The sequence below is a fragment of the Lactuca serriola genome, chromosome 3 (genome assembly GCF_051521515.1).
Source record: "Lactuca serriola cultivar US96UC23 chromosome 3, Lser_US96UC23_V15, whole genome shotgun sequence".
Classification (NCBI taxonomy): Eukaryota; Viridiplantae; Streptophyta; class Magnoliopsida; order Asterales; family Asteraceae; genus Lactuca; species Lactuca serriola.
The window spans coordinates 222,343,181-222,355,439 of record NC_136410.1 but is presented as its reverse complement, the minus strand read 5'-3'; positions in this window follow the sequence as shown (position 1 = coordinate 222,355,439).

The following is a 12,259-nucleotide window of genomic DNA, read 5'->3' as shown; positions in this document are numbered from 1 at the left end:
GTGTGATACTTGTATATGCCTGGTAGGGAGGTGAGTGTGGGCGAGGTCCCGCATCTCATCACTAGCTGAGTATGGACGGGGTTCCATATCTCATTAGTAGCAGAGCAGGGGCGAGGCCCGAGATAAGGGAAAAGCAAGTGTGGGTGGGGTCCCGTATCTCACTATCAGCAGGAGTATGGATGGGGTCCCATGACTCATCAGTAGCAGGTCAGGGGCAAGGCACAAGTTAGGTGAGGCCTTAGGACATGAATACAGTAGGGTATGTTTTCTTATGTGTTAACATGTTGTATGTGATGGGTTTTGAGCACTCTAATACTCCTAAGTGTACATGCAACCCTAAATACCTTGGATATATGTTTTCTCTATTATACATGCAAATATGAACTTTCCAAGGTATTACCCTATCTAGCATACAATACTTGATACTTGGATAATCAAATGAATAGAATACATACCTTTGTTTGATGTAGCTTGTCTTCATGAAGCTTGAGTGCCTAGTGCCCCAAGTGTGACACCTCAAATGGTTCACATAACATCAAGTGCACATGGAATGACTTGAGAGAAAATGGAACACTCCTTGAAATCGTCTAGCCCTCATATTCACACACTAATGCACGATTTCTTGAGCCATGGGATTCTTTTATATGGTGGCTATTAGGGTTACACCATGTAACTCATAACTTTACCCATTCCTTATGCTCCATGGATTTTAACCTCCATGGAGTATCCATGGGTCACCCCATGGACTTAGTCCAACATAAGGAATCTTGGATCACAAGCCCACATATATAAGAATGAATGATTTACACAATCAACCCATATATTTAATTAGTATCCTTTTGATCACTTAATTAATTCCAAATTAATTCTTAATAAATACTAATTAAATAACCTTATTAATATATTAGAACTTATAATAAATTAACAAACCTTAAGTGTTATTTCTCTCATTATAGTCTATCCAAATGCATGATGCCATGCAATCCAAATGGACCATGCCAGGTCGGGTCAAGTCTTACCAATTATAGTTATGGACTTAGACATTAATCCAACAATCTCCCACTTGGATAAGTCTAAAACTATTATTGCGTATGACTTCAGGAACCGATCAGCAATTGTAGCTCTAAAAAGCTTCTATAGAACTCTGACCTTGTCGATGAACTCTGACCTTTGTCAATGACTTGTCCATTAGATAAGGGATCATATATTCCTCCATTCTAGATATCATATGGACTGATACATGGATTAAAATCATTCTCTCTATCCATTTGTTGTTTCCCGATTTCCGATTCATGATGACTGACTGATTGAACAGATCAAATCAGTCATGGCTTGGCCAAGCACTCACATGTATCATCATTAAATCATCGAGGGGCCCACAAATATTGCTTTTATCCTGAAGGTAAAAGGAATGGATAAACTTCGACTCATATGGCTTGTTCTACTACTTGTTGAATCATACACAAAGGCACGTTTTATAACATCGAGTTACCGAATGTGTTTTCGTCAAATCAATGTACAACCAACTCATAGTAACAGCTCATATCTCTAGGTTTGAAGAATATAAGATATTATCGTCTCATGATCACTCGTGATAAAATCCATGAAGTGATTTCAATGAGCGCGGGTTGAATCCAATACTCAGAACTTATGAGCACGCATGAGTGTTGTAGCACAACTTTGTCCACCAACTTGGACCTCTACAAGCCAACCCATGACAGTCTTGATTCATATCTACTTCCAACATATGACCGACTGTGGATGGTTTGAATAACTTAGTCATTCCGGAAGAATAACCTAATTTATTCTTGGAAGTCAAAACATGCAAAATGAAACACAAGAATAATTGAATCTAATATGGTATCAAAACCTATGAACATAAATAAAACACATTTTATTTATCACCATATGATTACACATTATTCATTGCATACTGTTTCAGCTGTCAACTTTATTCTTGAATTAAAACAATAGTTGTCCCATGCTCCAAGCATGTACACTATGTTTTTCTAAACAATAGCTTTGCCATACACCAAGTATGCATACTATGTTTGTCTATGATCTTTAGTTTGCGAAATAGACCAGTTGAACATAGCTCCAATGATTCTCATTTCACAGTCCCAATTCCTTACTGAAAATGCAAGAATTCCAAATTCATGCCATTTACTGAAATCTGTTAGATTCTAAACTTATATGCATTGATCCTCTTGTAATGATTATGCACAAATTCACAAAGACTTGGCAAAAATCATTACAGAGTATTCCAAAGGAGATCAACTCCTTGGAAACATCCTTCTTCCATTAAGTTTCCTAATCTTACAGATTGAATACTTTCTAACTTTGAAACATTTCCATATTCCATTTTGACTATCACTTCTGAACAAGAGTTGCCTCCTTACAGATTATGTCAATATGGTCCTTCCATAATTAACACTATACTTCCAACTGTCCTTGAGCAACCAATCTTTGGTAAACCTTAGATTGTCCTCAACAATTGATTAATCATTTTAGTCATATCCAATTCTAGACCTTTTCCCTTCTTAATGCCCCAGGCATTTGGAAAAATTTAGAAAAGATGAATATAGAACATGTAATCGATCTTATATCCGAAGCATATGGGACACGATTCATGATGTCTCACATAAAGACTAAACCAGTCTTTTGCTATAATATTTCCATTTCCATTTGCCAAGTTCTCATAATTCAGATTATGAAAAGGGATGCCGTAATCATAATCGAATTTTAGAACGCAAATAATGAACCCATATATAGAATTTCCTTATTGTGAGCCATTCCAACATGAAATTCATATATATTCTTGACTAAATACGATTAAAACCTCAATCTAAGCTTTTAGATTTGAGATGACGTATAATTTCCTCTCCCTTAATTATAGCAAAACAACTTTTTCCCAATTGAGACCTTTTGTTTTCTATAATTAACATTGCTAACTTGCAACCTTTATCATAATTATCATGCTCCCACTAACATGATGATTATTATCATAACACTTATGCTCCCACTAGCTTTGACATGTACTCAGAAATCAGCTGAACTTCTAGGAAAAACAATACTTTATTGACTTTCTTACCAAAGTTCAGATTTCTGATACTAAATTGTCTTGATAAGACTATATCAAAATCATACACCTCTCTTAGATAGCTCACATGTGTGTCTAAGAAATTATGAGGAGGGATACCGTAATCATAATGTTTAGACCTTTTGTCATTCTCACAATTGCTATCTACTCAAAATCTACTTAGTGAAAGAATTTCCTCACCATCATTTTCATGAATCGGAGAGAAACCTTATGACACTTAGATTTTATGGTGTATGTGTTCTTATCCATGTGAATTTGTCAAACCATAATCACAAGACTAGGTTATTGAAAAATCCTAACTCATATGGATTGAACTTGTGTAATCTTAACTTCTTGCCACCTGGCAGCTCAAGGGCCTGCCATTGCTTCCAAGTAGCTATGCAAACAATTGAGAATATGTAGAACTCAAATGTATAGCCAACTTAACTGGAATGGGCACAAAAATGTCAACACGATAGATTATAAACCTCTAGTTGTGTACTAGTGATGAAATACAGGTTTTTATTCTTGATTACTTCTTGAAACCCTTTCAGGATCTTTTAGACTCCCACTGTCTCCTTGACCTATAAGACTTTCTTGCCAAATATTTAAGAGATAGTGTGGATTCTAATCAAGACAGACATTAAACACAATTAGCCTTAGTTGGTCTTTGTTTTATCCAAAACATCACAACTTACCAATTTCAAATGTACAAGAGTAGAAGACTTTCACTCTTACATTTGACAAGTGTTTTAAACCTTCTTTAAGACATGTCACTCAAGTTACAATCTTAGAGTATAACTCTATGAATTGGTTTTGGAACGAAGTATGAATCATCTTCTTGATTTAACCACTTCAATAATTCATAACTCCTCTTCTTAACTATCATAATGCACTTAGAGGATGAATTGTGATAAGGTCTTAAAATCATTAAGATGATCTTAAAAATCTCCCATCTTTTCAGATTTGAGAAACTTTTATCCTTCTGCCTAATTTGATTATTCTTATTCGTTGTCATACATTGAAATTTTTTCAATGTTTCAAAATTATACTTAAGCTTGTAAGTATAATCATATTTACTAAACCTTAGTAAATCATGATGAATAGTCTTATCCATCTTTTGTGGTGGACTTTGACAAGTGCACAAAAAAGTGTATTTGATCCCTTAGTCCTTCTCTTGAGTCACATATACATGTGAACACGGAACTAGTCTTAATTTTCCAAAGTTGAAAATTCTCACACATCACACTCAACACCTTGTATGATTCCAAGTTTCGGTCCAATTGAAACTTGGGTGATGAGAATATTTCCTTATTTGGTAAATTTACACACTACCACAAATGAAAGAATCAAATTCATATTTCCAATATTGCTATAAACATACAAACATCAAGTTTTCATGAATGTCATTGTAAGGAAATAAAATAAACTAAAACAAACTTTTATTTATTTTAAAATACGAAAAAAACTTTTTCCTTACAATGTAATTTGAAATGAAAACTATGTTAGTACATGTGTCCTAGCAATCTATCATAACTCCTAAGAAGTAGCTCAAGAATCTGATCTTCAATCAAGCGATAGAAATCCATCTTCGCGGTCAGATTCAACATACTCTTTCTTTAAGTTTCCTTCATTTTTCCTTTGATTCTTAAAACATCAACATGTGACCCAGTCACATTGTGTAATAAGAATCCCAGAATAGAAACTTAATAGAGTTTGATAGTGGACTTACCTGAAGTAGAGTCAAACTTTTGACTTTAACATCCTTAGATAAATTTGGAGCTTCGCAAATAGTGCCCCTTCCTTTGGAAATTTTAACAAATGGACCTTTTGGTAATGGTACATAAGACTATCACAGACTTAGTTTTTCTCTTCACCATTTGGTCAACCGAGTTGACTATGGCTGATCCCTTTCCATTAGGAAGAGAATGCTTTTCCTGGATTTGCAGTGTCACCAATGTCAATGTCCATAAAGTTTTGGGAAGTCGATCTTCTAATCAAATTTGCTTTACTAGCCTTCCAAATCATTGCTGATTCAGCAGTACCAAGCAAATTGATAAGACCATTAAGGGTCTTGTCATAGTCTGTTTCATAGGAGTTGATGTGAATATTTAATGCACTAGTTTTTTATTTATTTATAATTCCTATTTTATTGCATCTAAACCACATCTTACAGGCAGTGAACCCGATCGAGTATAATATAGCTTTGATAAACAAGGGTGTCGAACACAAGGGGAACGGTAGTGAATTAATTTAAAATATTTGATTATAGGTTACAAAACACATGAAAGCAGTAAAGAAATAGTTTATTAATTCTCAGACGAACAATTAATTAACAAATCTCGATAAACTAACAGGAAAACAAATCTCTCTAGGTACTTTGGTTTAGATAAATTACACCTTAAAAGCATAGACAATTGCATACACAAATTCATTTATTCAAGTTCAACGATTCCTAAAATGATTAGATTCGCGTTCACTATTACTAATCTTTTAGCAAACAAGTTAATTCAAACAGTGATCAGTTGATTAAACTAACATGTTTCCTAGTGTTCAGTTCGTATCAAGCAAGACTTGTAATAATAGTTAATCAAATTACTAATTCAATTTAACCTCTTGTTGATGGTCATCAAACAAGGCTCACACATTAACTTACTTATTTCCGAGTTAACCCTAGGTTCATGTTCACTAATACTAGGCATTCAATCTTGTTTTCACGAAACTATATAATTCAAGCAATTAAGAAGATGTTCATACAACTCAATAAACTTGATTATTAACATAAAATAATTATCATTAACACATGAGGATCTTTTAACAAGCTCAACAAGATAAATTAAACACGAATAAAACAATCCAAATAGCAATTAATCCATAAATCAAGGTTTAATCTAATCATAAACACAAAGCAAAAGGTTTTTTACACCTAAATTAGAAAGTAAACACATAATGGAATCATAATGGAATGCTAAACATGGTCACGATAACAAACCACATGATTACCGACATGAATCCACTCTCCAATCCCTTAGATCTTTGCTCCATATCATCTTAACGGCCCTCTGGCCGCTTTCTAGACCCTCAAAACGGCAGTTATGAAGTTTTCTTGTTGCACAAGTCGAAGTGGAATATTATAGATTATGAAAATGGTGGAATGATATGGGGTATTTATAATTGATGGAGATAGAATTATATGGAATATTAGAGTTGGATTGGAATAAGGAAACTAATGTGGCTTAGGGATTAAGCAAATAAAGATAAGGAAAGTGGTGCTTGGGGAATAAGTAACTTGGAGGGAATTTCCGTCCAGCTTTTATGCTTCATCTTCAAGGCCGATTTTGGATAAGATAAGTGTCGAATTAGCCAAAAGTCCCTCTCAAATAAGTCGTAGGAAATTTCGTCTAGTTTTCAGAACATTTTGAATTTCGTCAATTGGACTTATGAGTCATCAGATATACCCGAAACACTGAAGAGGGGTCAATCTGCCAGCAATATCCTTTTTGCATCTTTTCAGCTCCATTCTCTTTCTTTTGCATTCCATCTCCCATTTTAACTGTAATTAAATATTTCAAAGCATATTAAGTATATTTTAGTTCTAAATAATAATAATAAAGGCTAAAATATTAAGATATGTTATACATAAATATATATATAAAAATACACATATGAGGAGTCCCAAAGGAAATCACTATGTGACTTAAAAAGTGATTGAACCACTAACTTTTCTCAAGACTTTGACACCCAACTCTCCCGGCTTGTCAATATGTGACTTCATCTCCAAGATGTGATCACACCTAGACCTTGCCTTGCCAATAGGGATTGAGTGACCTTGAGCTTGTGGGTTAGGAACAATAACTAGAGGAGGTGGAGGAAGTGAAGTTCCAAGAGATTTGGAAAGATCATAGATGTCTGAACTAGACATCTTGTAACACTAGCCAAAATAGGTCAATAACAATCACATGTGATTATGCTAATCATGTAATGTGATAAATGTACTATGTATTTCATGATAAATTCTAATACAAATATGAACTTTCTTTATGATACAACTCAAAGTATACATCCATACGATTCCAAAAATATAGAGAACGTCTGAATCTGACTTCGCATGAAGAAGTTATGATAAACCGAACACTATAAATCTCTATAATAAGAGGAACTGAAAATAGACTTATAATTAGCTATTTAATTCTAAAAGAAAGTTGTAGTACTCGTAAATACCTACGCGTGCATATAAAGAACATCAAAAAACGGAGTTCGTATGCAAAAGTTATGGCCTTCCGAAGATTCAGCTTTCAGAAACCCTAAGCTAACTAAACTCACGACGTGAACAAGGGTTTATTCACGACGTGAGGAGTCATTTTGCCATATTTCGGAATCTAGAAGGTGTGACGAGGCTGCGAGGGGATAGGATCCAAACTCACGACGTGAACAAGGAGTTTTTCATGACGTGAGGAGTCACATGGCCACCTTTCGAAGCTAGGGACGCAAATGGAAAGTCTACGGGGTGATCATGCAATACTCACGACGTGAGCCTTATGAAACTCATGACGTGAGAGTCCAAAATCCTTACTATAAATAGCAGGTCTGACTTCAGGTATTCCTTACACCATTTCCTTATCTCCTCTCTCCCTTGCTGAAGCCATCTTGCATCCCGAGCACCGACGATCTCGCACGCTGACCGTTTTGCTTAGATAACATAAAATCACGCTACTAGGGTGAGTTTCACGGCCCCACTTTCTAATATTTCGGGGGAAAACGCATGCTAGTTGTTGTATATATGTTATTATTATGTCTATATGATAGTATATAGTTATGATAATCGAGATATGATTGTTCTAAATATAACATTTTGAATACATACAACTATTATTAACTTATCAGTATGTTAATTTACTAATGTAGATCTTGAGTTATACTTAGGATTCTATATTATGTTGTGTGCGATATAATACCGAAGTTATATTTGAAAGTTCTAAATGTTAAGTTATATATAGTATGTTGCTATTAATAGTTTTATGTCAAGATAAAACTGGATATGTTAAATGCTGTTATTATTAGTTTTATGTCAAGATAAAACTTGGTATTGTTATTGATAGTTTTATGTCAAGATAAAACTAGAAACGTTATATGTTGTTATTATTGGTATTAGGTCAAGATAAAACCTGGTTTTACTTCAAGATATAGCTGTTATACTATGAAGTTAGGAGTAATGTTTAAAAGCATAGTCTAGTAACTTAGGGTTTTAGACATGAAGATGCTTTTGTTGTTAGAGCTATAGGAAGCCATCAAAGTCTACATGAGTAATTGTATTCATCAACTAAGATTGGGGATCTTAGCGGAAATCCTCTGAACTATAACCGTTAATCCCGTGTGAGCGAGGAAATCGTGTGTAATTAGTATACCGGTTGACCACCCCATTTGTGACTGTTAGCTACAGTCAACCAAAAACAAGTGATGAACTATCCTTTTATTTGTTATTATTTCGGCGTCGATGAAGCGTACGGTGTTGTTTCTCATGGTAAATCATGAGTGTATTCTATCAGAGGTATTATGTCATAGCAGCGGTTACAGGCTCATGGTAGCAAATTGTTAGAAACATTATACCTTGTCGTATACAAGTATTAATGTTAAGTATAAGTTTTCCCCTACTTATACCTTAAGATTAAGAAATGTTTAGGTATAACACTTAATTGATAAGTATACTATTATACATAATGTTGGAGAGTCAAAATGATACTTTCAAAACTATACTTTTGAATGTGTAAAAATGTATTATTTTATGGAGTCAAAACCTGTGGACTTACCAACGTTATGTTGACGTATTTTAAAATGCATGTGTTTTCAGGAACTTGAAAAGCTGGTATGTATTCGAACAGGAGAAGTTTTACTGTTATCTTTCTGTTTATTAAGATGTCATAGTCGGATATTATGTAGTAAATACTAGGAAAACAATAATGTAACTTTCAATCATCAATAAAGGTATGTATTTTCTTTAAATATTGTTCAATGTATGTTATATAACTGTGATACGAAAAATGACGTTACACTACCCGGTGTTTCCGCCAACGGCCGGGGTGTGACACATCTTTTGGGAGATATTCAATATGATTGATTTAAATTCCTTAATATAACACCCAATATGAAATATTAAGGCTAGGACCCAACACAATATTTTATAACTTGGAAGAGGGATGTCGTAATCCAAGTTATAAAATATTTGAAGGTAGGTGAATGACGATTCACCAATTTCCACCATGAAAAAGAAATAATTTATTAAGTTTTAATTGGATTTGAAACTCCTAGATCTTTTAGATTCATTGAACTTTCAATGGCATGTTTCAATCTCGAGTGTGCCCTTCAGGTTTTGTGACTGGGATGCCGAGGATCACGAAACAAGGTGTGAAGTAACCATGCAAATTACTTGGTACCCTTAAGTGTTTACCCCTCAATCGATGTGTCGATTAACCATACACGCTCCATCGATACTATGATAAACATTAAGTTACCCGTTGCCTACCTTGTTAAATACGAGTTAGTGTGCCGGTTAACCACACACGCTCCACTAACCGACTTAAACAAAGTGCAAAGTGTAATTTCATGGATGTGCATATTATTCACATTTTCCTAAGTAACTAAGATTGGGTAATTACAAAAGGTTTAGTTACTTAGTATTTATCATTAATACTTTTAATGAAGGGAGAATTTATAGTCTTTGTCCTACCCGTTCGGCTAACGACCCTCCACTAGTCAAGGAAGCGGTGGGTGAGAGTGGACACCCATTAAACTATCATTTTATAGGCAGTAACCTTATACCCCCTTTATAGACCAGCTTCGTGAATGAGGCCTACTAACGGTAACACTGACTTGCTCTTATATATATATATATATATATATATATATATATATATATATATATATATATATATTATTAACTTATAATATTATAAAGTATAAGGGTTGAATTGTAATTTTTAAAATTCTAAGGGCTAACTTGGAATTAAAGTATTCATAAGAGAAAACTTTTCAAATTCCAAAACTCGATGGCAAGTTTTGTACCTTTCAAAACTTTTCTATTCCATAACTTATGTATTTAAAGTAGTTTTAATTAAAAAACTCTTCAAGTTCCATAACTTGAAGACAAGTTATGGAATACTTTAAACTAATTAAGAAAGTGATTCTTCATAATTCATAACTTATGGAAGTTTTATGAGTTTAAGTAAGGTTACACATATTTTATTTAATGAAGCGACTCTTGAACCTCCACAACTTGAGGACAAGTTATGGAGTCATAAAACCATTTAATGAGAACAAGACTCTTCATTTTGTAACCTATGACAATTTTTATGAGTTTTAAGAAACTTAAATGTGACTTTTCATGTAACTTGAGGACAAGTTACACAAACACATTTTAGAATCAACTTTTAGATTAAAATGGATTGAAAACAACTATTCAATTAACTTATCTATTAATATAAGCAACTCATATGAACAAAGATAATACACATCAAACTTTTTCATGTAATTAGCATAACTTTAAACTAATACAAAACATGAATCTATTGACAATTATCTTTGAAATTGGATTAGCATGAACATTACCACATCAAAAACAAGTTTATAAGTTCAAAAACAACTTAGGGTAATGTTCCTAGTCCGTTCCAGCCAAAACAATCGAATATATGTTGTCTGGGGTTCCAACTCGTCGAGTGCACGAACCAACTCGGCGAGTTGGATGCATTTTGTCTTGGACTCGACGAGTCTGCTGAGCAGACAACATAAAAACTCGATTTTTCAGCCAAATTTGCAAGTATAATAAGAAAACAAGCCTAGGCTCTGAAACCACTGATGAGTTTTGAGCATTCTAACACTCCTAAGTGTACATGCAACCCTAAATACCTTGGATCTATGTTTTCTCTATTATACATGCAAATAAGAAGTTTCCAAGGTATTACTCTATCTAGCACACAAGACTTGATACTTGGATAATCAAATGAATAGAATACATACCTTTGTTCGATGTAGCTTGTCTTCATGAAGCTTGAGTGCCTAGTGCCCTAAGTGTGACACCTCAAATGGTTCACACAACATCAAGTGCACATGGAATGACTTGAGAGAAAATGGAACACTCCTTGAAATCGTGTAGCCCTCATATTCACACACTAGTGCACGATTTCCTGAGCCATGAGATTCTTTTATATGGTGGCTATTAGGGTTACACCATGTAACTCATAACTTTACCCATTCCTTATGCTCCATGGATTTTAACGTCCATGGAGTATCCATGGGTCACCCCATGGACTTAGTCCAACATAAGGAATCTTGGATCACAAACCCATATATATAAGAATGAATGATTTACACAATCAACCCATATATTTAATTAGTCTCCTTTTGATCACTTAATTAATTCCAAATTAATTATTGATCAATACTAATTAAATAACCTTATTAATATATTAGAACTTATAATATATTAACAAACCTTAAGTGTTATTTCTCTCATTATAGTCTATCCAAATGCATGATGTCATGCAACCCAAATGGACCATGCCGAGTCGGGTCAAGTCTTACCAATTATAGTTATGGACTTAGACATTAATCCAACAGTATGATTATATGTGTATGGCGGGCGAGGCCCAGAGTCAGGCGAGGCCTAAGAGAAATAGATTTGTATACTGAGTTGGGCTCAATGCCGGGCGGGGCCCAATGCTGGAGCAAGTCCAATGTCAGGCAAGTCCCGATGCAGCGGGCGGGGGCCCAGTATGTGGGTATATGTATGGTATGTGGTAGTATGGGAAACTCACTAAGCTTCGTGCTTACAGTTTTCAGTTTTGGTTTCAGGTAGTTCCGGTAGTGGAGGGAAGAGCTCGGGATGATCACATGACACACACCAAGAAGTTTTGAGCCTGGGAAGTTTACTCTGATAAAATAAATATGTTTGAAATGATAATTGATTTCATATAAGGATCTATGTATGACTTGATTATGGTTGATTGATGATTTTAAAACGAAATTTTTGGTCATGATTTTTGGGGATTTTACAATCATGTTAAAAGTGATAAACTTAAGGCTTAACCATTAAGTCCTTAATAGAACACCAAAAGTGATTTCAAAGCTATTATGATCAATTTTCCCAAATATGCCCTCCTACTTCTAAAATTCATGCAATTCAACAAG